This window comes from Ochlerotatus camptorhynchus, unplaced genomic scaffold (assembly GCF_037179485.1).
Source record: "Ochlerotatus camptorhynchus isolate MF236.1 unplaced genomic scaffold, CSIRO-AGI_Acam_v1.1 ptg000434l, whole genome shotgun sequence".
NCBI classification, from domain to species: Eukaryota; Metazoa; Arthropoda; class Insecta; order Diptera; family Culicidae; genus Ochlerotatus; species Ochlerotatus camptorhynchus.
Window position 1 is genome coordinate 5,174,865 of NW_027040920.1, and position 23,188 is coordinate 5,198,052.

The following is a 23,188-nucleotide window of genomic DNA, read 5'->3' on the forward strand; positions in this document are numbered from 1 at the left end:
GTGCAGCATAAACAACAAACCCCAGCTGAGAGTAAGCCTACAGAGAGAACGGATCTCTTTCCTTGCTCAACGCTTTCTTACTTCACCTGGAGAAGATTGGATTTAACGAAAGAGAAGGCTCTCCCCCAAGCAAGGCAGCCCACACCAACTTGAGCGACGATCGACATCCGTTCAGCCCGCACGATCAGTCTCAGTTTAGTCGTGGCACGGTTTGGATGCGTTTCTCGTAAAGCTCCGTCACAGAAAGTGTATATGAGAGTGAGTGTAGGGATCGTGCGTGTGATCATTCGCAGCAAACCTAGTCGAAGAAAACCAACAAGAAGTTTTCACCTTTGAAGTTGATACGTTTTCTTCTTGCCGCATATTTTCGCTGCTGATTCGAAATCTCCCGTACATGGGTATTAGTGTGATCGTACGTGTGTCGGTCGGCGGCCCGGATCGAGAAAATACCTTTCCTACACGCGGCGCGGAGGAGATCCGCAGTGGGTTGGGATCGTAGTGTTGCCTTGAGAGTGAATCAACGTCGTCTCGGTGCGGGAAGCAGGAACGAATTGGGCTCTCGGGGTCTGTGTTTGTGTATTGGTGGCCATCTTGAAAACACACATCTTGGTGTTGTTGTCGGTCGCGGAGATATTCACAGAAGATACAAAGTTGACGACGACTGCGCGCCGATGACGTGACACATTTAAATTCTACTTTAGGGAAATTTCTTCGCTAGGTGGCTTTCTTTTGGAGATTGAACCTACTTTTGCTTTTGGTGATAGTGTTGATAAATGACCGTTTCCTAACAACAAGTTTGCTTCCACTGTAGAAACGAGCCCGGTTTTAGGTCTACTTGGTTTGGGTTTGGTGGTGAATGGCCTCGTATGGTAAATTGCATGCATCTAAGCGAAGAAATCCGCCCGAAAAAAAAGTCTCCCGTGTGAGTAGAGTGGTTCGACAAGTGAAGTTAGTCAACTAAACATAGAAGGAGTATTAATTGAGAGTGGTGTGCCAAGTGTTCGACAAGGGGGGCTTTTCAGAAATTGGGCATTGACAGGTTCAACGCGGTTCGAGAGTCGGCCTCCGGTAGCACGAGCATCAGCGGCAGAAGCAGAATCGGAGCTGTTGGAGCGGAATAGCGAATCGGCACCTAGGAGAAAGGATTTTTAATTAAGTGTAAGTTTTACCGATGCGATTGCCAAAGATTGAAGCCACATCGTTTAACACATTCAGCCCGTGGGTTGGTGGGCGCTACGGTGGAACGAATTTTAGACGGGGTCGTTAGTTTTAGCGTTCGTTTACCGCACATGGAAATGATGAACGCTTTCCCATGGTAAACGATGCTTGTATGGTAGTTGTTTTGCGTGTTGATAATGAGGACTCGTGGTTTGAGCCTCTATTTTTACTTTAGTGAGATGATTAGGTATTGATTAATGGATTTATTTAAAAAAAAAAATCGTTTTCAAAATCTACAAAACCAAATAAAATGGAAAAGATTCTACTTTTGACCTAGTTTTATGACATGAAATTAAATAATTCAACAATGCATTCCTGATATTAACACTTGTTCAAATAACAAACATATTATTAAATTTCCCTTGCATCACTTTTTACTATTTCCCTATGTGGCAATTAAATGTCTTCATAAATAATTTCTATGCGTTACAGGATAATGGCGATTCAGAATGATACGTATAGGAAATGGCTCTAATGTTGGCCTATGGATCTAAAATTGGGCCCATCGCTAAAAATCTGCTATTTATCAATTTTATCTAGATGAACGCGTCATTGGGATACACGCTTAATCTAGCTCGGTAAAATATCCAACAGCCGATTACCTCGGCATTCAATTTTGCTGATATGTATATCTTCAAAATATCTCTTTGTTAGCTGATATCTCAGCAAAATGATATTTGTTAGCTGAGTCTCGGCAATTGTTTTACTGAATTTCAGGAAAATAAATTGCAGAACTACTCGGCTGTTGGAATCTCGGCGAAAAAATTTAAGTGTATACTAATGGATATTTTTGATTTTTATTGAAAATTTAGTCGATTGCTGAATTTATGTATGGGCTCAAATTAGGAACACTTAGGCCGACATTACATACATTTCCCCTTTATTAAAATACGGAGCACGGAAATTTATATTCTAGAATCGTAATCGTATTCGTAGAGGTCTTAGCAGGATTTCATAATTTAGATTTCGAAGGCTGACACATGGCCTAATATTAACATCACAAATTGTTGGTGGCAGCTATTCCCGGTCCGGTAGTGGTAATCTTTCGGGTTGTGAATGTTCTCGACTACCCTGGGCATAGAGTATTTTTCTGCTTGCCATACAATGTACGAACTCATATATTGGTTGGCACAGAAAGCTCTCAATTAGTATTGTTGAAGTGCTTCAGAGAACCCAAAGTTGAAAGCAGGCGAAAGCTCATATAAGACTGTCTTAGCCAAGTAGGGAAAGATAACCTTTGAAATCTGTTGAATATATCATTATCAGAGAAATCTCAAATGCCTGAAAAATCAGTGTTGATCTAAATATTAGAGTTTAATAAAGATTTTATTGAAATAAGTTGTAAACTAAATGTTCCTTGCAAATCGGTAAAAAAATATTTTTAAATAAAAAAAACTGTGTGATTATGTGTGTAATGAAACTCATTACAACATAACAAAGAAGAAAAAATCATAACATATTATTTAAGGGACTGGTTTCGCGTTAAATTTAGTTCCTCTTATGAGGTTACAGACAGTGCATTTTCCTGTTTTTTAAACGCATCGTTACAGTATATTGTTGACTGTTTCAAGGTTTTAAAACTCTTAAAATCCTTTTGAAGATGATCTTTACAATTACCAGTCCGCATCAGCAATCGACATTCGATAGGTTGTAGTTGTGAACAAGTTGATTAAGTCGCTCTCAGCGAAAATCTAAATCTCTAATTTTTCCAATTTTTAGCAAAAATTATGTACAGAATTGATGTCAAATTAGGCTAAAGCGATTTAAAATTGTTGTGTTTTATTCACAGCCTTTTCCATGGATGCTAAAGCTACTTAGATCATTAAAATACTTCCTAAAATATTGTACTGTATGAACAAAAAGTGCAAAAAATCTGTTTGTCATACTGTCCAAAATTTATAAGAAGGCTAAAATCAAGGATTATAAAAGTATATAAAAGAAAACAAAATTATTTGTTTTTATGAAGTTAATATCTTAAGAAGGACATGTCATAAATGATTGATGGACGTTTTTTTCATTTTTAAATATTTGCTAAGGATTTCAGGGCTGGTAGCGAGTCACTTTTTAGTGACTTGGTCACTTTTTTCAAGCCAGTCACTAAAAAGTTTCTGTTTTTAAGGACAAGTCACTAAAGTCACCTTTTCTTGTTATAAGTAACTATTTTAAATTTTTTTAAATGTGAATTTATTTCAAGATTGATCTACATTTCGCTCTATTTTTGAACAATTCGAAGTTGACGACCTGGTAAAGCGATTTTTTACGTTTAATCATTGTTCTCTACCTACAGGGTGTCCACTCATTTGGCTAAATAAAGTTCCCTGAGTTTTCCAGGTTTCCCATAATTTTCAGGTTTATAATAAGCATGCTGAATGAGTATGATATGAAATCGTAAAAAATATGATTTTAACGCAAACGTTTTTAAGACATGACAATCAGTTTTAAAGAAACAACTTTACTATGAAATCCATTAAATGTTGAAGTTGAACACCTACTTCATTTTAGTAAGTTTAAGATCACAACATTTTTAATGTCTTGCCGATTCGTACTAACAAAAATGTGGAAACTTTAATGAAGTTCTATTGATCTCAGAAAAGCTAGATCTATAGCTCTTTGGAGAATTCCAGAGATCTTAAGGGGAAGTCCCCGAACGTTTAGCCCAGACTATTATTATTATTATTTAACTTTATTAGGGAGGCTTTCAGCCTTGGGCTGGTTCACCTCCAAAGCCCAGACTATTGAATTGGTTAAAAAATCTATAAGCGGAAGTTTAGACAAATTCAGGATAGTTCCATGAGGTGCTGAAATTAAATCGAGAACCCATAAGATGTTCCGAAAGATTCAGTACAGAGACCTCAAGAAAATTTACGAAAGCTTCAGAAATATTTCAAGAACTTAACAGAAAACCAGAGAATTCCAGGGAAGTTTAAAGGTGTTTACGAGAATTCCATGTATTTTAAAGCAGAACCGTGATCTTCATTGGAGTTTAAGGGAAGCTCCGAGAACATCAAGACAGATCAGAGAATTAAAGAGCAGTTCAAAAAAATCACGGAAATTGCAGAAACCGGAATTTCCGGAAACTACTGGTTGCTCAGAGAAAATTTCTGGAACGCAATAAAAATTATATGAACATCCGGAAAATGTGAGAGTATTTCAAGGGTGCTATATCATGGAAATTTCAAGATTTTAAGAAAATTCGAAAGTTTAGCTAAGTTGATTAGAGAACATCAACGAAATTCCATTAATTAAAAACGGCGGGAACTTTTAGCAAGCACCGATACTTTAAAAAAAATCCAGAGAACAGAGAAGAATTTTAGATATTTTTAGCTTGTTTCATTATATTCAGTGAAGTTCCGAGTACTTCGAGGACGATCAGATAACATCAGAATATTTATATTAACCTAAGGAAATTTGCAGCGACTTACAAAGAGTTCCTTAGAAAGAAGCTTCAGGGAATTATAAATATATATCATTAAATTTACTGGAACATTTGATCAATTTAAAGAAATTAAGCAAGCATAGAAAACTTCTTGCAGGGAAAATTAGTGATTTAAGCCAAAGCTCCGCGAGCGTTTAAAAGCTTTATAAAAGTTAAGGAAAATTGTAGAATTTAAAGGCCATTAAATCAATTTTAGTAAAATGGTAGGTTCTTTTAAAAACAATACTAAGGCAGGGCAGTCAAGAGAATTTTATGGAAATTGAGAAATATTTTGGGCAGTTTTAAAACATCAGGAAACTCTAGACTATTGAAAAAGTTATGACTCAGTTTCGATAATTTGAACTTCAGATAAATCTTGAGAACTTCAGAGAAAATCATAGAACTATTTTAATTATTTCGCTGCGGAAGCCTAACGAGGTTCCTGAAATTTCAGAATAACTTCGAAAACTTCACAGAAGTACAGAGATCTTCAGACCTATTTCGAGAACTTCATAAAAGTCTATGGAACTTACGGAAAGATCCGAGAATTTCAGGAACTTTCATGGGCATTTCGGGAGCATCTCAAATAAGTTTAGTATAGCCCCAAAAACAAAGGGAATTTCAGGAGAGTTCAGTTCCATTAGTTTCACTAAATTAGTGGGAAATTTCAAGAAGTTCCCAGATTTCCAGAGAACTTTAGAGATGTTAAAAAAATTATAGAGGTTTTCACGTAAGTCCAGAAGTTCACGCAAGCTTAAACATTCTTAGAACAGTTCAATTAAATTCATGGTAGTAAAACAAGCTTCATGAGAACTGCAAACACTTTAGAGAAGTTTCGAGAACTTCGTGAAAAATATTGATCTCGCTAATAAAACTCGAAACAAGCAAAACAAAACGTCAACAAAGAACAGATATCCTCAGAGCAGAGATATTCCAGAGCAGGGAAATTACATAAATTTAAAAAAAAATTTCGAGAAATTCAGTGAATATTTAACACTATAGAGAAGATTCATGATCGTTAGGAAAATTGTGGAAACTTTAGGAAGTCCGAAAAAATTTAGAGAAGTTAAAAAATGATGAAAAGTATTGCGAGCATCAGGCTAGTTTCTCAAACTACAAAAGAACTTCAAGGCAGGTTAATGAAATTCAGGAATATTTTGGGATTTTTCAAGTAGTTATAAAGACCTCAGAATAGTCCATTCCATATTCAACGGAGATTTATCATGAAAAATCGCTTGGAGTTTACTATCTTAGGCTTAGGCTTCAAATCAAGTCTAAAATTCCTCAGAAGTACCATGAAAGCAGATTGCAGTTGATGTTTTACGCAGAACTCCCGTGGTATGAGGTCTTTAGAAATGATAATAAAATTCCATGAGCCTTAAAATTGTGGAATTTGACTCAAGATTCTTTAAAATTTCTAGAAGTGTTGTGGGAAATATTCATATTCTAGGACTAGAACAAAAAAAACTATTGAATCTCTAGCTTTAAAGGTTCCTATCGTACATATTTAAGTGTTATGAGAATCTAATTGAATAAGTCTGAAACTTAAAACATTTATTTGGCATGCCATAATAGTCACTTTTTTACAACTATAAGTCACTATTTGGTCTCTTATTTCTTCAACATGGTCACTAAAATCACTATTTTTGACAGCATTGATCGCTACCAGCCCTGGGATTTGGAAAGAAACATTTGTTTACAACTTATTTTCGATAAGTCCTTATAAGCTTTTAAAAATATATAATAAGATTTGAAGGGAACACTAGAGTAAAATAGTACAATAATAAATCTCTTTCCAGAAAAAAAAATGTGTTTTTCACTGTTCAATCCAATTCTCAATCACGTCCCACGTTGAACGGGAGGAGTCATTTTAAACTTATAACTTGAGGAATATTCCGGGAAATTTTAGGAAAATTCCGGTAACCTTTAAAGCATTCGGAAGATTTCATGGAAGTTCATAAAAAAACATAGAAGTTTAGAAAACATGAGAAATATTTCAGGAACTTCATGGAAGTTCAGAGAATTTCAAGAATGTTTAAAAAAAAATCCTGCATTTTCCATTTATTTCAGAGCTTCAAAAAAGCACTTCAGACTTGCGAGAACTTCAAGAAAGCTCCAATGTCAGAAAACCTTTGGGCGGTCCAGTTAACTTCAATGGAATTTCAGGACTTTCAAAGTAGCTTTGATAATCAATCTAATTTAATAACACTTTATAGATTTTCAAGAAAATTTCGGAATCTTCAGGGATGTTACATTACCTTACCAATTAGGCTAAGGCCTTGTTATACTCTGCTGTCCGAATAAGTCATCTCCACTCTACTCGATCTATGGCCACACTTCGTCAGCCTCGTAGTCTGCAAATGGTCCGCAGGTCGCCATCGTAGATTAACCTATCGCAGCCCGGAAAGTTGAGTGATTTGCAGTTCCACAGCCCTGTTGAGAGTCCCACGTTGGCACAAGGACGGTGATCAGTCGCTCCTAACATGAAGAACAGACGCCATTTTGTGCCACCCCTCCATGGTGAATAGACGCTCGGGTTTTGTGAAGCATTTCCTCTATCACTGAACTATGGCTACCGCGCCAGTGTTTGCGTCGCACCTCTTCATTTTGCTATTACCGTACTGGAAACATTGCCCAGACTACGCTACCTAGTTTCAGCTGGTAGTCTTTTGTTATGACTCGGAGAGGGTAGGTATTCCGGTCCTTCCAGGTTGTAAACTCACCATTTTGTAGCCCACCAGCCGGAAAATTGCAGGACCATTTTATGGGAAGTTTCGAAAACTTCATGGCAGTTTCGAGAACTTCCAAAAAATTGCAGGAACTTCTGCGATGACCAGAGAACTTCAAGGCAGTCCCATTAATTTCAGAAAAAAAAAATCAAAAGAACTTTCAAGAACATCCTGGATCAGCGCTGCCCAACGTATGGCCCGCGGGCTGGACGTGGTCTCTGGATGTTTGCAATGATATCATTCCAGCCGAATTTTACTCACCGTTATGAATTTTAGCCCAGAATGAATGAGAAATAAACAAAATGCGCCTTGGAACACGTTTATAGATCAAAGATGCAGCCATTTGAAAAATTAGACAGGTTGGGCAGGCCGTCCTAGATTTTCAGGGAAGTCCAAGGAACTTTTTTTTCTTCTGTTCGGGACCTAATACCACTGCAACCTGTAATTTGATCTATTGTAGTATATCCCGTGTCCTTATTTTAGTGCATGTCGTTTTACTCCATCACTATTGAGAAATGTAAAGTATTCGATTTTTTACATTTGTCATTCTTGCCTTCATCGCAGGGATCCGACTCTAGTTGAAAGGTCTCGCTATTTATACCCTTCGGAGTGTTGAAACACCCTCCAAAGGCACGCCCCTTTGTCAGTCAAAATTGGATTCCTTAGCAACAAAATTAAGGGATGACACCGATAATGACCATGCATCAGAACCCTAGTCTTAATAACTTCAAACTAGAGAACAACGAATAGAAGATTAGGAAACACATAGATGAAGAATAACTAACTCATTTTTTCCTTGCTTCAAAATCATCCTCGGTGGGCAAAGCCGAGTCTTGTCACTATCAACAAGGCATAACAGGTAACAAGGACCAAGATGTGTTCCTTTGATTACTGAAAAATCGTGTTCCCCTAGTTTGAAGTAGTCAGGACTAGGAATCGGTGGTAGATCTTACATTCCGTAACGAACCACGAAAAGGTGATCTACCCACGTTACGGTACAGACTTACAAATCTCTCAAATAACAACTGTTGAAGCGTATCTAGAGCAGTAAATAGTTGAAGGCCACCGTAAAGTCTCAGTAGGGGCGTAGCCATCAGCCTTCTCTCTTTTGCAGTGATTTTATTTACTTTTATAGTATTTTAAACTCTTATATACATTTACAAATTATTTCAATAAACATCATTTTAAAAGGACACACATCCTAAAATATGTGAATTCAGTAAAATTAAGATTTGTAATCATAAATAAATCAAAAAACGCAAGATTGTCCACAATTTCTCTTGGGTTCTCTATCCTTCGCCGGCCAACCATCTTATTTCTGAATTCTCATGTGATTTAATGCGTCACGTGAGAGTTGTGGTTGAAGGACAATGTAGTTCCCCCCATGGCTTGCTGTTCTTATTCATGTACTAAGGTAATGAAGCGAACATGGTGCAATATAACAATGATAAGGACTTTGGCATATTAAGGTGAGCGCCTGGCAAACTCTAGTTGGCGAAAGAATGTTACGTCTCAGTTATTGATGGCCAACAAAATCAATTGATTGCATTTTATGAATGGCATCTATGTTTTTAGTAGTTATGTTTGTCATACAAGTTTTACCCATATCCCAGTGTCAGTAAATTGAATAATGTATACATGCAGCTATACATTCTTTTATTACAATTAAAGGGCGCAAGGATTTGAGGTAAGCGGTGGGCGCATATGAAAAATCAGTGAGTAAACAGCTCTAAACTTACCATGACAGTGCTCCACTCAAGTGCTGTTTAAGTAGTCATAAAAACACGCACAAATGAAGCGCTCATACCTGACACGAATCACGATTAGCGGGAAAAACTGACTGGCCCATCTTCAATCGGTACCACCACGATATGATATCACTGGTCGAACAGCCCACCTCATCCAACCAGTTTATTACGGCACTTTTGTGATTGCTAGACACAGTCTCTGTAAAGTAAATAGCAGTCGAACGCACTATTTTACCCATATTAAGTCGACAGCTCCAGCAACAACGCGCATATTAATAATACGAAGAAAAAGTAGAAGGGTCTGTGCCTAGGGGCACAAACGGAAGCTTGACGTAGGACCGCTAGTGGACGGAATAAATGTGAAGAGTATTAAGTTCTTTTAATTGATCAATATCTATTATCTCAACTCTTTCCGGTTTTGAATTGTAGGCGATCCAAATTTGTAGTAATCTTTTTCAAAAAGAAAGTTGATTACGAGAATCAATCAGGGTGGCCAGTGAATTTTCATTTTGAAAATCCCGGTTTTCCCGGTTCAAATCTTAAAAATTCCCGGTTGTCAATATGCAAAAAAAAAAAAAATCAAAATTTACTGATAGGATAAAAAAAATGTGATTTAAGAAGATTCCCAAGATTCTGGAGCTTTGAAATTTGTGTAGAGTCTGAAACTAGAACTTTTCTTCAAAATTTGTGATTAATAACATGCTTCGTGATGCAAGATTTGGAGAAACAATAATTAAAATGTGAAATTTTGAATATTTTTCAAGATCACAGATTTATAAAAAAAAAATCATACTTATGAGTCGTGGAGTCATAATTGTCACGCTCTGAGACTTGGAAGCATTTTAAGGGTAATAACAAATTACATAGCAATCTGTAGAATCTGGCGGACAAACCCTGGAATTTTTAGTAAAATTTAAAAGAATTCAAAATGTTGATTAAAAACAAATATTGAGAAGGATTCCCACACAGTTTTCGAAGGAGAAGAGCAGATTTCCAGAATTATTCTTACATGAAATCCATAGAAATTGTTAGATGAATTTGGAAGGATTTCTTTGGAGAAGAATGCAAGTTCTAAATTAAACTGTTAGGTAATTTTAGTAGATTAAAAAAGAATTGTGAAAATAAAAATAAAACATTGCAGAAAATTCCTACGTGGTTCTGATGAGATTTGTATGGGCATCGTGAGGAACATGACAGATGAATTTGAAGAAGAATTCCAAGAGAATTATGATCGGAATTCAACAAGAAACAGAGTTCTTAAAATGTTCTGGCAATAATTTCAACCCTAGTGCGAATGATTCATCACATAACCCAAACAAAATTGATTCCAAAAATTTGCTGATAATTAGAAAGAAATTCTTTAAAATACTCCAAGGGGTTTATAAATTAATTTTCGAAAGATTTCTTTTGTTTTGAATAGAGTTAAAAGAAATGTTTGAAAAGATTTTTAAAGGAATCAAAGTCTCCGGATAGGCGGGAACGGGAATTATATGAAGGATTACAATAAATTCTTAGAAGAGGTTGGAAGAAAATTCCTAAAAGAATTCAACGGTAATTATTACGCGGAGCGTTTTCTGGTTTATTTCAGAACAATTTCAAGATAATTCAGAGTAGAATTCCAAGTTAATTCTGGAATTCATCATGAGAATTTTGAACAACGAAAAATTAAAACCCCGGAAAAGAATAATTCAGTTTCGGTTTTTACAAATATTTGTTTCCAAACTCCAGCATCTTCAATATTTTCTTTAGAGGACCATGCACTTTACATCTGAAATTGAAACGACAAAAATCAATTTGCAATATTGCTGAGTGATTAAATTCTAAAAACAATAAGACGTTATACTGAAGAAAATTATGCAACAAATAGAGCAAGACATTCATTTGCTAAAGGATCACTCTGTTTTAATGGTTTATTCTGAAATTCTGATGTAAAAATTTGTTCCTATGATATGGTTAATTTATTTTCCCGGTTCTCTTGCAGAATTCACGGGTTTTTCCCGGTTTTCCCGGTTACTTTCCAAATTCCTGGATATTTCCCGGTATTCCCGGATTTCCCGGTTTGCTGGCCACCCTGTATCAATCAAAATCACTTGCACCCCTGCTTCCAAGTTTGTGTGGTCGTTGGGGGCTTGTGGTTCTGAATATGGACAACAAGCATAGATAAATTCTATTCCAACTCTTTACTGATGAAAGCTTGATGGCCCTGAAAAGGGCCGTTTTATTGAAGAGGACATCCATGGCCACTTACGCTTGGCGTGTTTAGTGTAGGTGACAGCATCACGGACCTCATTTTCCACGAACACCTTCAGCACACCTCGTAGATCAGACCGGCGATACGTCAGACACCGCCACGGCGAGCCAGACGACGGATGGTGGTTATCTCGAAGAATTTGCGATGACGATTGGCACCTCCTTTTCCACGACCTACTGCTACTTTTGCTCACCACGCCGTCCGAAGCGAAAATGAGCTGATACCAGACAGCAGCGCTGCTTTATATCTTTTTAGGTTAAAGCAGAATGATGTGCAACCAAGTGGTATAAAAGCTACAAAGACTCCTCCCATTATGAGTAGTTTTTGGGACCTCCCTTAGCTCAGTCGGTAAAGGCACAGCTACAAAGCAAGACCATGCTGGAGGTGGCTGGGTTCGATTCCCGGTCCAGTCTAGGAATTTTTCGGGTAGGAAAATTTCTCGACTTCCCTGGGCATAGAAGTATGATTGGACTTGCCACACAATTATACTAATGCAAAAATGGTACAGGCATCGAAAGCTCTCAATTAATAACTGTGGAAGTGCATCTAGAACACTAAGTTGAGAGCACGCAATAAGCTAATATGCCATACGCAATAAGCTTGAAATGCGAGGAAGAAGAAGATTATGAGTAGTTTGCTATCAAGTAGCGACACTGGCTATTTTCTTTTTGCATACACGGCGAATGAGAACGCCCCAAATTTGAGTTTAGTTCACTCATAATCGCCAAAAGTGTAGGAACTCAGCGATGAGTAAATTTGTCTCATGATTTCCTGTGGAAAACCTAAAAAATCTGCCAGAAAATGAGGAAATTGACGAAAATTTTATTCAGTCTCGGAGTAGTACCAATAGACTGAGTGAATCCAATCTTTACTTTTCTCAAATTCGGGAATTTTTCCCTGGAAAATCCTGCAAAAACCTGGGAAAACATGAGGAATATTTACTCATCGCTGAGTTCCTGCACTTATTTCTGAGATAACTAAACTCAAATTTGGGTCGTTCTCATTCGCCGTGATAGATATCGGCGCCGGTGGTTAGCGTGATTTCCTCTCACCCCAGCAGGCCTGGGTCCAATCTCAGTCGGCGCCATCGGCATGTTCTAAGGCATAACATCTCTGGGAGCTGCCTCCCTGGCGTCGGTAGCATTGGAGCTCAGTACGCAAAACAAATCTCGCGTCACTTTTCAATAGGTCCTATCTACATTGAACGATTCTCTTCATCGACACTCTCTTTCGTAAATAACTCGGCTTCACAAATCTGGATCAACAATAGAAAAGAGCCCATCAGCATTTGTAAACAAACCGTTCCAAAGCCCTTTACTCACAAAGCAAAGGCCACCCACACAAACCAACACCATCATCGGATAGAGGAAACTTCTACCTACAAGATGTTGGTGTTGGTTTGTGTGAGCGGCCTTCGATTTTTGAGGCTTTGGAACGGTTTGTTTACAAATGCTGATGGGCCCTATTCTATTGTTGATCCAGAAATGTTTCCTGCTGTCTTCGTCGAATTAGATGCTAGATTGTTGCTTCTTCCATCGAAAATATCCGGCCGTGGCGATTCAAAGTTGATCAAGGTTGATCAAAACAATTTGTATCCCTGCTTCCAGTTTGATCACAAGAGCATTTTGTGTGGTCGGTGGTTCTGAATATGGACAAATAGGCAGATGAATTCTATTCCTACTCTTTACTGTAATAAGCTTGGTGGCCCTGAAAAGAGCCGTTTTGTTTCCAATGTTGGTGATGATTTAACCTCTGAAACCAAACAGAGTGCGTCTCTGTCACTTCAAAAACGTAGATGACATCCATGGCCGCTTACGCTTGGCGTGTTTAGTGTAGGTGACAGCATCACAGATCTCATTTTTCAGGAACACCTTCAGCACACCTCGTAAATCAAACCGGAGATACGCCAGACACCGCCACGGCGAGCCAGACGACCGATGGCGGTTATCTCGAAGAATTTGCGTTTGGTTCTGAACATGGCGATGAGTGTGCAAAATATTACGCAATTCCATCCTCCCTATTCGCACGCGCCCGAGGATCGGAGGCGAATGCCACTTCGACTTGTTTCGTCTACTTACTACTCTCTGACGACTGTGCTGGGGAAGCAGCATATGCATGTAGGTAATTGGTGGATTTGTTAGTTAATTCGACGCTTTTGGACAATGCTGAACATTTACCAGTTTTTCAATAGTTTCTTGTTGCAAATCAACATTCGTTATCAATGCGTAGCCATATTTCTGATCGATTGGTGATAAAATTATTGAAATTGGACCAGGGGTAGCTGAGTTATTAACGTTCAAAATATTTCTTAATTTGTTACATGTTCCATTTTCGGTTTTCACAAAGTGTACCCCCATATAGAAATCAAAGACGTAGTCCTACGTCAAAAAAAAACTTGTTTTATGGTCTGTTTCATGTTTTGTCTCTGGATTCAGCAGCGTCTTAATCGACTGCCAGCGACCGAACACGGAAGTAAGCCTACCTAGGTGAACGCACGTCTTCCCCGTGTCTCTTGTTGACGGGGAGGTGGATGACTCCCGTTTTTTTGTGTATCCCGAGTGCGTGAAAGGAATGTGCTGCACATGGGAAGCTCATTCGCGCCAGTCGGATTGAATTTCTCGAATTGTATTACCGCCCAACCCGCCCAACCCACCAGCGAAGGCGCATAGTTTACTTTGGGTTTGGTCGGTTGCAAAAAAAACCTCAACAATCCGCGCTCACTCGTTTCGAGTGGGTGCGTTTCTTGGATTGCTCAGAGTTCTAGCGGTGGAACGAGTGGGCTTTTTGTTTGTACTGTGGTGACTTTTCGTCAAATCATTTGCCGTGGAAACGGAATCAAAAGCCACGACGGTGACGAAGGTTATAAAATGACATCGTCGGATTTGTGATGGAAAATTGCCTTAAATCTTACTTTAAACCACGTTAGGACTTACGAACCGACGACGATGACGAACGAGCAAAAATTAACCCATTGTTGCAACAAATGCCATAAGTCACGTGTGCTGTAGCTTGAGTAATGAACTAGTCAAAAAAATATTAGGAGGGGGCAGAAAAACCACTGCGATTTAATTTAAAACATGCACTGCTGACGTGAACTAAAGGTAAAGCAAGGAGGAAGAAAATGTACCTGCATATATATTGCGAAAACCGTGCCGACGAGAGATCAATCTCCCACTAATATATGTTTTGAAAACATTTCGAGCCCGGGCGTTAAACGGTTGGTGAGGTGATTTTTGGGAAAGCTTTTAGCCGTATAAGTCTTCTACGTTATTCATTAGGACTGGCTTTTGGCGTGCCAGCATTTGTTGCTTCATCGATGCGCTTGGCTTGATGAAAGCAATGAATCATGGATGTGTGAGCTTGATGAGTCTATTGACTTTGGTTCCACCTGAAACAGGATACAGTGTGTTGGCAGGAGATTAAACATGCTAGTGGCGATTTTCATCGGACAAATGGTGTATTGCTCTTTGATGAGCGAATGAATCGATGTTAACGCTTCCACGACCTGAATAAAAGGTGTTCAACTGATAGAATAAATATAAAAATTACAAATTACAAATTATAGGGAGAGCCAGAGTATCTGTTAATACAGAAAATGGTGATCCAAATGCCTCACAGTGTGTTAATTACTAGACGCATTCGTCGTGAAAAAATCTCACAGCTGGTACGCACGTTTCAGATCTAACGCATCAGGAGCAGTAATGTGATGGAAAATATGGAAGTGGTTACCCACTAAGAATTACAATTTTCTGCCTTTTAGTAAATAAAGAAAAATAATGGTTAAGTTTAATAACTGGTTAACGTGAAGGGTCACCAGTTCTAACTACTATGACATCACTGATCTGGAGTCCTATCGAGTTGTATTGTCCCATTATACTAGGTGGGGTGAAAAGTAGCCCCCTTGACCGCCAGAATGCGCTGCTACTGCAAAAAAGGATATGGTGCTTTGTAGTCCGTTCATATTTAGGCAGACATGCCAAATTTCATTGCGATACTGTCTTTAGTTTTATTTTGACAGCTGATTGTTGTTGACGTGTTTGGCATCATGTTGAGTATGGATAAAAACGATTTTCGTTCTCTCATAAAACATTACTTTTTGAGAGGCAAAACGGCAAAAAAAAAACAAAAGAAAAGTTGGATAAATATTATGGGGCTAATGCTCCGTCAGATTACACCGTCAAATATTGGTTTTGAGAGTTTCGTGGTGGCCGCAACTCCACTACCGATCAAGTCCACAGCGGCAGGCCCTTCGATGCGGTTATAGAGAACAATGTCAAAAAAGTACATTAAATGGTGTTGGCTGAACGGAAAGTGAAGGTGCGCGAGCTAGCAGATACCGCAAAGATTAGTACTGAGCGCACACGCCATATTTTGGGCAAGATTCTGCACATGAAAAAGTTATCCTGCCACTGGGTGCCACGCCACGTAAGCTCACTCCTGAGTCCTGACCAAAAACACGAACGCAAGAGCACATCGAAGGAGTGTTTGGATCAATTGATGCGGATTTGGGCGGACTTTTGGCGTCGATTGGTAACTGTTGATGAAACCTGGATCCACTATTACACCCCAAGAGCATCGCAACCACGGCTAAAATCAATGATTTACAGCACCAATTGCTTCCGCATCCACCGTATTCGCCCGAATTGGCTCTCTCAGACTGCTATCTCTTCCCAATCCTTAAAGGATGGCTCATCAATAAAAAATTCAGCTCACGTGAGGAAATCATCGACGCCATGGAGGAGTATCTTACAGACCTTCCGGAAAATTACTTTTCAGACGGGATCATGAAGTTGCAAAATCGCTGGAATAAGTGTATCAAGCTTAAATAGGACTATATTGAATAAAAAAACCCGAATTTATCCACCTATGGTGTGATCAGACCCTTCTTACTTATTCAAGTTTATTTATTTTATTGTCATTATCAGTGACCAACCCCCCACCCCCGTGTCATCCAGTGACGCTACGCCACTGCCTGGGGGTACCCGGAATATATCCGGTGTAGTCCATTTGGTGAGGCTACCAATCACCTTATCATCGTATTTTAATGTGATTTAATGGGTTTTAATTCAATTCATATTCAAGCAACTTCCCCGGGGTACCCGGAACATGTCCAAGTGTGTCCATTGTGGTCTGTAACACTTAACACGACTTGCATTGATCTTATTTTTGAATTCTGTAGTAATTTGATGTGTCGCATGATGGTTTTAATACGTTTTCCGTTAAATCCAACGTGAAGGCCCATATTCACCGGATCTTATTCCGGCCATATCTCCGGAACCGGTTCACCGATTCCAAAACCGTTCAATAGCGTTCAATGGGACCCCAAGACCTATCATTTGGCGCCGAGTTTGTCCAATTCGGTTGAGCGGTTGCTGAGAAACGTGAGCGCATTAATTTCGTTACATACACACATACATACACACGTACACACACATACACACACACACACACACACACACACACACACACACACACACACACACACACACACACACACACACACACACACACACACACACACACACACACACACACACACACACACACACACACACACACACACACACAGACATGTTCCGATCTCGTCGAGCTGAGTCGAATGGTATATGACACTCGGATCGATAGTCGGTTTTTCAAGTGATATCTATACCCTTCTTTGTAAGAAGGGTGAAAACATTGAAAAAATCATTCCCAAGGAGGTTACTTTTCACCCCACCTAGTAGATTTTGAATGGTACAGCTGCAAGGTGCCATCCATATACCACGGCGGGTACTGAAAATGCATAATTTGAACAAGCGTGGACATTAGCTCATCGGACATCGCCTACCCCCTCCCCTTATGTCATCGAGGATTTTCTTTTTTTTATCAAGCCATCCTTAAAAGATTCGTTGCGTGTTTGACTTTCGCTGTAATTTTGTCGAAGGACTACGTCTTTGATTTCAATTTGGGGGTACACTTTGTGAAAACCGAAAATGGAACATGTAACAAATTAAGAAAGATTTTGAACGTTAATAACTTAGCTGCCCCTAGTCCAATTTCAATAATGTTATCACCAATCGATCAAAAATATGGCTACGCATCGATAGCAGTGCTTCCGAATGTTGATTTTCAACAAGAAACTATTGAAAAACTGGTAAATGTCCAGCATTGTCCAAAAGCGTCGAATTAACTAACAAATCCACCAATTACCTACATGCATATGCTGCTTCCCCAGCACAGTCGTCAGAGAGTAGTAAGTAGACGAAACAAGTCGAAGTGGCATTCGCCACCGATCCTCGGGCGCGTGCAAATAGGGAGGATGGAATTGCGTAATATTTTGCACACTCATCGCCATATTCAGAACCAAACGAAAATTCTTCGAGATAACCGCCATCGGTCGTCTGGCTCGTATCTCCGGTCTGATCTACGAGGTGTGTTGAAAGTGTTCCTGGAAAATGAGGTCCGTGATGCTGTCACCTACACTAAACACGTCAAGCGTAAGTGGCCATGGATGTCCTCTTAAAAAAAACGGCCCTTTTAACGGCCATCAAGCTTACATCAGTAAAGAGTTGGAATAGAATTTATCTGTGTTTGTGTGTCCATATTCAGAACCACAAGCGGTCCTACGTCAAGCTTCCGTTCGTGCCCCTTGGCACAGACCCTTCTACTTTTTTTTTCAATTCACGCTTATTGGTGAAAAATTCAACAAAACTTTAGTTGAAAAATTAATCCACCCATGATGAAAATAGACACTTCTTACGAATTAAAATTCAGAAAAAGAACTTGAATGAGTCTTTACAAAGAGAACTCAGGCAGTATCTGAAGTAGTTTGGTTAATTAACAGTGCATAATGAAATAATTTGTGTTTTCTTGCCATTATGGGTTTGGATTTGGATGAAGTCATATTTTACTTTTGCCAAAAATGGAATATTTTCATAATATTTGATGTATGTGATGGTTTATATTTTGAAGATCAGTACTCTTGGATAACTTTTGAAGCAAGTTTAAGGAAAGAGAGGAGCTTAATGTCCACAACAGGTACACCCTATAATTACTAATTATTCAGGTAATGAAATGTACGTCAAAGCCACCGCAGCCATTTGAAGGTTGAACCGGGTTCCTAAGAAAAGGTGCCCGGAAGTATTTGGATGTTGAAATTACTTTGGAACAACATACATTTATAATGAAATTTACCTAACATTGTTACCTTTCGTATGCAAATTAATAAGAAACTAATCCCGAAAATAAACAGCGCATAACACAAACACTCAGATAAGTTTAATAGGTTCCAATTATAAGAGGAATTTTAACTCATCGAAAGACTGAAAAACCATGGCTGCAAGATCAAATGATCCCGAGGCAACCCAAAAGACAACAAATTGAACGAGAATGGCATATATTGACAACAAAGATTATTCCAGATCGCTTCAATTCATCAGGCAAACATCATTCCAGTTACTGTAGTAAAATTTATGAGTAAATCTAGCATACCTAGAGATAAATCAAGTGGATTCCGTAAAGGAATCCAAAGGATCGTCCAAATGGCTAAAATTACTAAATCAAAAGCTTTGAGAATGTTTCAAAGATCTATTTAGCTCAATTCCGAAATGATATGGAAGGTTATATAGCTAAGTATCGTATAATTCTGAAGCAGATATTGAAATGCTCGATATCCACCATCAAAATCAGCGTACCTACCTATCAAAGTTCATCAGGTTCGCCGTCTTGATCAAAGTTCACGATCAAAGTTCACCGTCTTAAAAGCTTCGTACCTATAGAACGCGTTGAATAATTTGTCGAAATCCTCCATAACTTGCCTGAAACTCACACTCAATGTGCATTAAAGACTTCTGGAATGACCTCTTATGTTCATCACATCGACTCTTAAAATCGCTTAAGTACATCGCTGTAACAATACTTAGAAACCCACTTCAGCTCACTAGTCCACAAATCCATGATAATGGTTACATTAGTCTTGCAGTTGAAGTACGCTATTGATTCACTCAAAAATCTCACCGTTCGACATTTTTAAGGAATTTTAAAATTATAACCTTGGAACCACTTTTACCTGATGTATTCTACCCTGATGAACTGTTTTATAAAAGTTCAAATATCATAAAACTTAAAAATAACGTTGTAGAAAACATTTTCTTCAAAAAATAAGAGAAATTTTTGAAAACAAACTCAAAACACCGGCATATGAAAACACGCGCAATCGATCCCCAGTCTTTTTCCCTTCGGAAAAGTCATTGCTCATGGCCAGAAACCATCAGCGTCCTTTTGAGATATTGAATTGGACCCTTTTTTGCCCATAGTCCAATGCCTTACTCATCTCTAAGTTTTCAGAATCGTCCTTAAACCCTCTAAAGGTCCTACCATCTGGCATCACTGCTCTTACTCAAAATAACGTGGACAAGCGTGGATTTTTTCAAACTCCCTCCCCTCCATTAAGATTTCCACGTGGTATATGGACGGCCCCTAAAGAGAATGTTCTGTAAGTTGGTGAGGATAAAATCCTCTGTTCGGATCCTAAATCCACTACGACTAGTTATTTGATCTATTTTACCCCGTGTTATTAGTTTAGTGCATGTCGTAGTACTCCGTTGCTATTGAGAAATTAAGAAGCAATCGGTTTTGAAAAACGATAACGCAAGGATCCGACTCTAATTGTAAGGTCCCGCTCTTTATACCCTTTGGATTGTTGGAACACCCTCCAAAAGCGCACCCTTTTGTCAGTCAAAAACGGATTCTATCGCAAAAAACTAGCAATAACACCGATAATGGCAATCAAAATCCTAGTCTTGACCACTTCAAACTAGAGAACAGCGAATAAAATACAAGGAATCCCATAGATGACAAATAACTACGTTCGTATAGGCGACTACTACGGCCTCTACCCTTAACATAAAATAGCTACTTTACCTACCAATAGATGTCACCGATTGTCCCTGCACGGCAACCCCAAAATACCCATTAATGACTACAAAGTAAGCATTTTCGAGGGAAACTTAGACTACCCATTAAATAAGTAAAATTTTACCGATTTATGAACAATTACAACTACAAAAATAAGTAGTAACGAATACTCATAAATGGGTAATTTTTTTCTCATTCAATGGGTAGTCCCAGTTTCCCTCGAAGATGCTTACTTTGCAGTCAAAATTTAGTCTTTTATAGTCATTATTGGGAATTTTGCGGTTACCGTGCGTATCATTGCTTGTTATGCACTGTTCTTGTTGAGTTACAATAAATAAGCGTCTATAGTACTTTTACCTCCTCCATGGCAGGACGACCGGTAAATCGATTTTTTAATCTTTATTTGTTCTAAATTCAAAATTAATTGCATTTCATTTTAACCTAGGTGCTCCTGTTACTACAGTAACTTACCAGCCTTAATTGTTATGATATACATCTAAGCGTTTAACACGGTTCCTGTCTTGACAATTCAGTATTTTAAACAGTTTTTTTTAAACAGCTGCATGTCAGTATAACAATTTACATCTTAAAACTAAAAACTAACACTTAATTTTATCTAAGTATAAAGGGAATTCAACATTGCAATACGTTTGTTATAAGGTTTCAACATTCGAAATTCTATGTACCTCGGTAGTACTGCACCAAGGAGGTAACTTCAAAATCATCTTCAGAACTTTGTTCTGAATCCTTTGAAGTGCCTTTTTCCTGGTAGTGCAACAACTAGACCATATTGGCACAGCGTAAAGCATGGCCGGTCTAAAAACTTGTTTAAATATTAGAAGTTTATTCGTCAGGCAAAGTTTGGATTTCCTGTTTATAAGAGGATACAAACATCTTATATATTTTTTACATTTGGCTTGTGATCTTTAAAAGTTAATTTTTGGTCAAGTATTAATCCAAGATATTTCACTTGGTTTGACCAGGAAATTGGAACTCCGTTCATAGTGACTATGTGACTACTACTAGGTTTCAAAAACGAAGCTCTAGGCTTATGTGGAAATATTATAAGTTGAGTTTTGGAAGCGTTGGGAGAAATCTTCCATTTTTGTAGATAAGAAGAGAAAATATCTAAACTTTTCTGCAGTCTGCTGCAAATAACACGAAGACTTCTTCCTTAAGCGGAAATGCCTGTGTCATCAGCGAACAAAGATTTGTGGCAACCCTGAGACAAATCAGGGAGGTCCGAAGTGAAAATAATATACAATATAGGCCCAATAATGCTACCCTGAGGAGCTCCTGCTCCAACAGGTAGTCGTTCAGATTTGGAATTCTCATAATTCTCAGTTCTGCTAATTAAATAATTTTGAACTAATTTCATAATATAGAGGGGAAGATTAAACTTTTGCATTTTAGCAATCAAACCTGCATGCCAAACACTGTCGAATGCTTTTTCTCTGTCTAGAAGAGCAACTCCAGTTCAGCAGCCTTCAGATTTGTTTGAACGAATTGAATTGGTAACTCTTAAAGGTTGATGACTAGTTGAATCTCCATGGCGAAGTCCAAACTGCTCATCTGCAAAAATTGAGTTCGTATTGATGTGAAGCATCATTCTATTCACAATTATCTTTTCAAACAGTTTACTTATTCAAGAAAGCAAACTTATTGGACGGTAGCTAGAAGCTTCAGCTGGATTTTTATCCGGCTTCAAAATTGGAACAACTTTTGCATTTTTCCATTTATCAGGAAAGTATGCCAAATGGAAACATCTGGTAAATAATTTTACCAAGAAAGACAAGGTACTCTCTGGGAGTTTTTTGATGAGGATGTAGAAAATTCCATCATCACCTGGAGCTTTCATATTTTGAAACTTTTAATTTGTAGACCTTACTTCGTCCAAATCAGTCCCCCAGGAATCATCAAAAATATTTTCCCGAGAGAAATTATTCAGATAATCCCGAGCAACCTGATTCTCAATAGGACTAGTAAGACCCAAACTGAAATTATGGGAACTCTCGAATTGCTTAGCAAGTTTCTGAGCTTTTTCGAAATTTGTAATCAAAATTTTACCACCTTCTTTAAGCGTTGGAATAGGCTTTTGAGTTTTTTTTTAATTTTTGTAAGTTTCCAAAAGGGTTTGGAACTCGTGTCTAATTTAGAAACATTATTTTCAAAAGTTTCGTTCCTCAGGGCAGAGAATCGCTTTTTAATTTGTTTTTGCAAATTCCTCCAGATAACTTTCATGGTAGGATCGCGTGTTCTTTGATATTGTCTCCTGCGGACATTTTTCAGATGGATCAAGAGCTGAAGATCGTCGTCTATTATAATTGAATCGAATTCAACCTCACATTTTGGTACTGAGGCAGCTCTTGCTTCAACTATAGAAGAAATCAGAGATTCAAGAGCATATTTACTTTTATCTTTGGTTTGCAAAGGAATGTTTGGATCGAAGTTATATTCCATAAATGTTAGATATTGCTCCCAATCAGCTCTATGGTCATTGAAAGTAGAGCTGTTAGGATTACAAATTATTTCTTGGGACATTTGAAAAGTTACTGCAAGGTGATCAGAACCGAAGTCAGCATGGGTAACCAATTGGCTACAAAGTTGACATGAATCAGTTAAGACCAAATCAATAGTTGAGGGATTTCTTGCTGAAGAAAAGCATGTTGGGCTGTTTAGATATTGAATAGCTGAACATTCATAAAACATTGGAATTGCTTTGAGCATTATTCCATTAGCGGTGGTTTGCATGAAAATCACCATAAATGAAGAATTTAGACCTATGACGGGTAAGTTTCTGAAGGTCACCTTGAGAAAATTATTTTGCTGGCCTACGCATTGGAATGGCAAATATGCAGCTATAAACGTAAATTGTCGAAATTTTGGCTCAACAGAATCTCCCAAAGTTTCAAAAACTTTGGTTTCAAATGAA

The 23,188-nt window shown here is 38.2% G+C and overlaps 1 protein-coding gene across 4 annotated transcripts in view; it reads left to right on the forward strand.

Moving 5' to 3' along the window:
* The window catches only part of jbug (filamin-type immunoglobulin domains fbug), a 173,074-nt gene that overhangs the window by 81,123 nt on the left and 68,763 nt on the right, over positions 1–23,188 (forward strand). The window contains exon 1 of one of the 4 annotated variants that reach the window (XM_065234541.1): positions 286–1,158. The exons of the other annotated variants lie outside the window; for them this stretch is intronic. The gene's annotated coding sequence lies outside the window, so the exon portion shown is untranslated. Of the gene's footprint in view, positions 1–285; positions 1,159–23,188 lie in introns of those variants that run through there. 4 annotated transcript variants of the gene reach the window in all.